The sequence below is a fragment of the Pelodiscus sinensis genome, chromosome 4 (genome assembly GCF_052426305.1).
Source record: "Pelodiscus sinensis isolate ZL-2025 chromosome 4, ASM5242630v1, whole genome shotgun sequence".
Lineage (NCBI taxonomy): Eukaryota > Metazoa > Chordata > Testudines > Trionychidae > Pelodiscus > Pelodiscus sinensis.
In genome coordinates, this window is record NC_143055.1 from 111,318,702 (window position 1) to 111,325,004 (window position 6,303).

A 6,303-nucleotide genomic window follows, 5' to 3' on the forward strand; every position below is an offset into this window, starting at 1 on the left:
TAACCTGTGAATGATAAAACTATACACACCTCATAAGTTCCAGACAATACTTGACTAGGCTTCTTTTAACAAGTGTGGCATCAGCCAGGTTAATTTTGGGTTGCTTAACAATTTCATAGGTCGGCCACATGCAATTTCATGTGGACTGAGTCCAGTTTTCCGATTAGGAGTGGCTCTCATGCTCATTAGGGCAATCAGGAGTGCTTCTACCCATGTGTCAGCTGACGGTCAGGGCAGTGTGTGTGTGTGTGCTGAGAAAAGATTTAACGTCCGTGACTTTACTGCTAGGACCGGGGTCCCATCGCAGAGGGCACCCAGAGTGCACACAGGCCAGAGTTCTGACATATTTTAGCAAGTTTGTTCTCTAAAATCCTGTTTCATCTTTTTACTGCTTCTGCGCTCTCCAGGTGTCGCGCACAGTGCAGTGCTTGTCTGGTAGAGTAGTGCTTTGCCAGTTTTTGAACAATTTGTCCAGTAAAGTGGGTACCTTTATCACTGGAGATCACAAGGGGTATTCCCCATGATGGGATGTAATGATTTAGAAGTTTCTTTGCCACTGTGATGGCATCAGTTTTCCTGCAGGGATAAGCTTCTACTCATCTCAAAAACAAGCAAACAATCACCAGCACATTATTTTAAAAAAATGACATTTAGGCAATTGAATAAAGTCCATTTGTAAGTTCAGAAATGGTCCCAAAGGCGGAGGTTGCCGGGACTGTCTTTACAGGTTTACCCACGTTGTAGGCTTGGCAGACAGGGCAAGCCAAACAGTAATCTTTGACTGCTTGGGAGAATTTGGGAGCAAACCAATTTTGTTTTATGTTTGCCAACGTACGACAATCCAGGGAGCACGGAGGCAAGGTGAGGTAGCAAGACCACTGGGGCAACAATGTGGCCAACAGAGCTGCACCAGTAGTGCTCTGGGTGCAAAGTGCACCCTGCCAGTCTCCACTCCTGCTTTCCCGATTCTGGGGCTTGGTCTTGCAGGAGGGCCAGTTCCAAAAGAGATGGCAAAGGAGCTGGCGATCGTAGGAGAGAAGGGAAAAACAGCAGGTAGAGGAACAGATTTCACTACATTCCAGACAGTACAAACTGCATAGTCTGATACTAAAACTCCACTAGAATTATAAAAGCAAAAAAACCATCTGTGTAAAGCACAAAGTTAAGATTATTCAAGGGACTTAAATTATTCTTTCATTAAAACAATAATATTGTACACACAACGTTTGAAATATATATATCACAAACAAGACACACAAGACAAATCTGGACAGAACACAGAACACAAACTTATTATGTCATGACACAGAACCATGGTTTTTTGTTGTTGTTGTTTTTCTTCAGCTGGCACCAGCGCTTTTCTGATGATCTGAAAGACAAGAAAACATTTCTACCCACATTGGGGTGGTGCATTATATTTTAGAACACTTTTTCTTTACAGATTTTTGCTACTTTTTGATCAGCCTGCTGTTACCCAATGGCATGCTTTTATTTTGAACACCAGCTTGAGAGGGTTTGAATAAATTACTTTATTGTTTAATTATTAAGTTAAAGGTGGCATGCCTCAGTTTCCCTCTTGTACTGCAGACCAGGCTTTTTTTACTGCCACAGAAACTCTCTTAGAACAAAGTCCTTGCTAATTACTATTCCAGCAAGCAAAAAGGTTTTCTTTTCCTGAAAAGAATCACATGCAATGTTACAGGCTTACTCATGGGGGACAGTGCCCCCCCCCTTCCAGAACAGACAGGCAGTTTGCAGACACACACAACCTTGGGTCTGAAAGCAAGCCAAGAGTGCTATCAACTCAGCCTTGAAAAGAAACACAGTGAAGTTTCAGAGTTTGGATTCTTAAAACAATAATTAGTTTCCTTGGAAGACACGTTTAACCCTTAGGGTTCAGGTTTTACAAATTTATCAATTCTGAAAGAGTTTTTGCCTTGTTACGCAGGGGGTCCAAAGCCTTCCTGCAGTCTATATTAGCGTTTTCAATAGCCAATTGAAACAGCAACAGGTGCTGAACCTCCTCTGAGTCTACTTATCATTGTATGGCGGTTTGGAGCCTATCCAAAAATTACACATAGGGTTACTGGGGGCCCTGGCGGACCATAGCAAAAGATGTGTCCCTTTGGCCCGCATCAGGGACCTGTCATAAGGCTCGAAGGGTCAGCAATGTGGCTTGCGTAAATACCAAGCGATTCATCTGAGCCTGAGCATGGGGAGTAGCATATTGGCCCTGCCCTATGCGTTCATCTATGCCAACGTTTACCCCATTGGTAATATTATCCATAACTTGCGACATAACACCGTCACAATACTCGGTATCCCAAACTGCATACTGCGCCGGGCTAAGTAGCAGGCGTAATAGCGCGCGCCAATCATGCGGGGCCATAACATATGACTCCGAAATAGCCACAACCAAATTCATCGTATAAGAAGACTGTAATCCATAATCCTTCACAGATTTGCACAACTCTTTTACAAGTTCATATGGCAAAGCCTCATGTCGGGCGGGCCGTTGGGGCGCATATACAATTGGAAAAGCCTGTAGAAGCTGCACATCTTCTCGCCGAAGAGCCTCATGTCGGCATTCAGATAAAACCCTTGCCTGTTCATTATGCGAGGGTGCCACCAAGGGGGACCCATATGGAGTGACCGTGTGGCTTGCGGACCTGTATGAAGAAGCGGGAGCTAATGCTGGGGCAAAAGGCGGCAGGGCTACAATCAAGGACTGAGAAACAGCTTGTAGCCTCTGAGTCTGTAAAATTTGCTCCGCCGTCGGTGCAGATGCCGCCAGGGCCTTGACGGGCTCGAGCGACGGGTACGAGTCAGGCCCTACGCCGACCGCTGCCGTCCCTGTGTCAAAGGGGTCCTCGGGCCCACCGTCCTCAGATTCACTGTCCTCAGGGCCGAGGCACAAGTCATCAGGCTCCGGGGAGACCGGGACCGTGGCGTACACTGGCTCACAATCCTCCCCGGGGGGTTTTGGGGGAGGGGACGAGGGATCCTCTGGGTCCTGATATAGCCTGGGATCAAGTGTTGCTGACGCTTCCTTCAGGACCCGCTCGGCGGGATGCAATGCCCGTATGGCTGTATAAACAGTTCGCCACGTTACTATGATCCCTTTTGGGAGGGATAATGCAAGATGTTCAGAGGTTCTCAATTCCTTGCCCACCTTCTCCCAGAAGGTCAAATCATAAGAACCCCCTTCTGGGAACCACGGGCAATGGTCTCGTATCCAAACCAACAGCTGAACCAGCTGTACAGGGGGAACCTTAAACCCCTGTTCCTTCAGAATGTGCTGCAAGATCTCAAGCTGCAGTTTTTGCTCTTTCGTGGCAGACTGCCCCATTCTGTTACTCTGTCCGCGGCTGCTCACCTGTTCGTCCTGCGAATGGTGATGTCAGTAATTTCGGGAGCTCCTCTCAACAACTTATCCTCCGTCCAGCCGCGGGTACACCACCGGTTTGAATCACTCATTCAGTTCAAGCCCTGTATCGGGCGCCATTTGTGGTGTATGAAGGCACGGACTCCGGCCGGTGCAAGCACGAAATCCTTTTATTGCAAGATCACAACTACCTTTATACTCTTAAAAGTTTACAAACTGCTTTTTCCCAGTCCCAAACACAGCACTCTCGAAGGTCATTGACTCAGGCAGATGTTGTTATTGTTGGCTCAGGACTCTTGCTTGGTTTCGTCCTTGGGACGCTCTGTTATGCGGCCAAAGCACTATGCTTGCTGATTCTCTACACACTACCACCAACCTTTTCTTTTGAGGAAACTCCAGGATCACCATGCTTTGGAACAAGGAGTTGAGATTTGGCAGGGATGGCCTGTGTGTCAGATGCCAATGTGTCCTTTGCTATCCATATGAAAATCTGCCCAAATTTGGCCAGTTTGTGCATGTTCCTTAGAGACTTGCTAGAGCTTTGCAGCTTAATTCCCCACAGTTTCCATGTATTTTGTACATTGTAGCCTGGGGTTGAGCAGAACTTTCCCTGTATTTGAAGATCTGGGCTATGCTGGGTCCAGAGCTGAGACCAAGAAGTCTCTCCTGTGCTTTTGGTGGTGCTCCTTCTGGGCTCAGGCAGCATGGAGGATAAAGGCACCTTGTTTAGAAGGGAAAAGAGTGAAACCTGCCTGGGCAGGGTGAGTAGGCTGTGCTAAGGAGCCTGAAAAGGAAGAGATGATTGGTAAGGCTGGGCAATTTGACCAAAGATTTAAGGGGGCAAGAGAGAGGGGAAACATTTGATGAGCCAGGGAGCAGGAAGAGAACTGTGACTGGACGTGCAAGAAATGTGACATGGAGTTAGGTTAGAGGATGTCCTGAGAATGCATGAGGACCTGGAGATCCGGGAGTTAGTGGGGATGAGTTTTGCGATAAGCAGAAGGGATCAAGTGAGGAAGGGAGGAAAAACAGCTTGGTTGAGGAGCTGTGAACAGGGAACTGTGAATAGTTGTGCCAGGATACTGTCAAGGAGTCCGGAGGATGAGATTTGGATTGACTGGCAAGGACAGATAAGACAGAACTGGATGTGTAGTTAAGAGGATTTACTGCCATCATGGCTCTGTCGATTGATGATAACCAGAAGGCTGCTTGCGTGTGTGCTCGGTGATGGGGGCTGGACTTGATGACCTCCTGAGGTCTCTTCCAGCTCTATGATTCTATGATGTGGGCCCAATGACCACAGCAGACCCTGCGAGGGCCCCCAAAGACCACAAACCAGATAAAGATCAAAGGTGCCCAGCCAGGTTTATTGTTAAGCAAAGTACAGTGATAGTTGGCAGTAGACTCTACTGAAGGACGACACACATGTACGTAAAACAATGGCCTCAGCTCAACCAGTGGGAAACTCCCACTGCCCTTCCTCCCCTCCCCCCAAGACACCACTTTATATACAGGTACAAACAAATTATACATCACTGCTGATACGTCAGGTTGCCACACTGTCAGCTCGCCACCCTCTGACACTACTTAAATACCACCCATCGCCCTGTACCTCATGGTTTGAATAAATCCTCTCTATCAAACATGCTGTCACTTTAGACCCTTTTCTGAACCTGGGTCGGTATCTGTGGGGAGTGGGTACCAAGGCATTTTTTAATGAGCTGATGGTGCTTTCATGTGCTTTCAACTTATGACCAGTACCAAATACTGTTCTACACCTGGACCTATTACCAATTAGTGTTTTGCACTCTCAGCCCTGTTCATGCCAAGTTCTGTGAGCAGGAGCCTGCCTCTTGCTCACAGCTTAGCTTTGCTTTTTGTTAGCCAGGTTTTGTGTGTGTTGTTAGCTAGACCTTAGACCAGCCTGGTCTACATTGGCTTATGTTTTATGCCTTCATCTTACTACAGGGCGCACAGTTGGAAACAATGGAGTGAGATGAAGGAGATGAGTGTACAAGGAGTCTGGGACTGGGATGAGAAGCCTGAGGAATTGAGATTGGAACTGGCTAAATGAGAGCAAGCCTGGGATGAGAAGCCAGAGCAGGAAAGAGTACAGGATCAAAAAAGAATCTGTACACGCTATCACATGCATACTCCACTCTAGAGTCTGGAATGGAACCGGCATGCTTAAGTCTTGCTGGTTTTGCTACACCCATAAATGGCCCTGAATCCTTCTGGTAAATTCTCTCTCTCCCTCCCACCCACCCTTGCCTCCAGTGCTGGTCCACATAGAGGATGACAGCTTATTACTGTTACCAATTACTCCATTAGCCCAAATAGCAAAAGGGCTTCATGTGGTGGATCTACAAGTTCTAATGCCTTTGACCAGTCATGTCACATGCTGGCATTTGTTTTGTCAATTTGCTTTAAAAAACAAACAGGAAATTACACCTAAAAAGGTCATTGCTGAGGTTGCCAGCTGAAGTGTTAGGAAATGCCAGCATGGGCACCCATGTGTGACGGCTCAACCAGCAGCATAACCATTCACAAGGAGGAGAGAGCCCCTCATAGTCTGCTGCAGGGAAGACTTTTTTGCCAGCTCCAGAGGCTCTGCATCCCAAAACAACCACTGGCTACTGAATCCGTAACCCTCCCATGTGGTTGTTGGCCCACCCTTACATAAACTGTGTTTTCCCTCAGTGCTCCCTATCACCACAGTCCACCCACAGTATTTTCCTAGTTAATTCCATGTATGAGCAAACCTGCTTACTGTGGCCTTTCCCCCCACACTGATGGGTTGTATCCCACTCAGCCCAAGTGGCTTTCCTCTTCTGCCTCATGCTCATGGATTTGACTGCTTGAGGAGTTCAACCTTTTTTACTCTTCTCCCATTTGTCAGGCAAGCCACCTTACTTTGA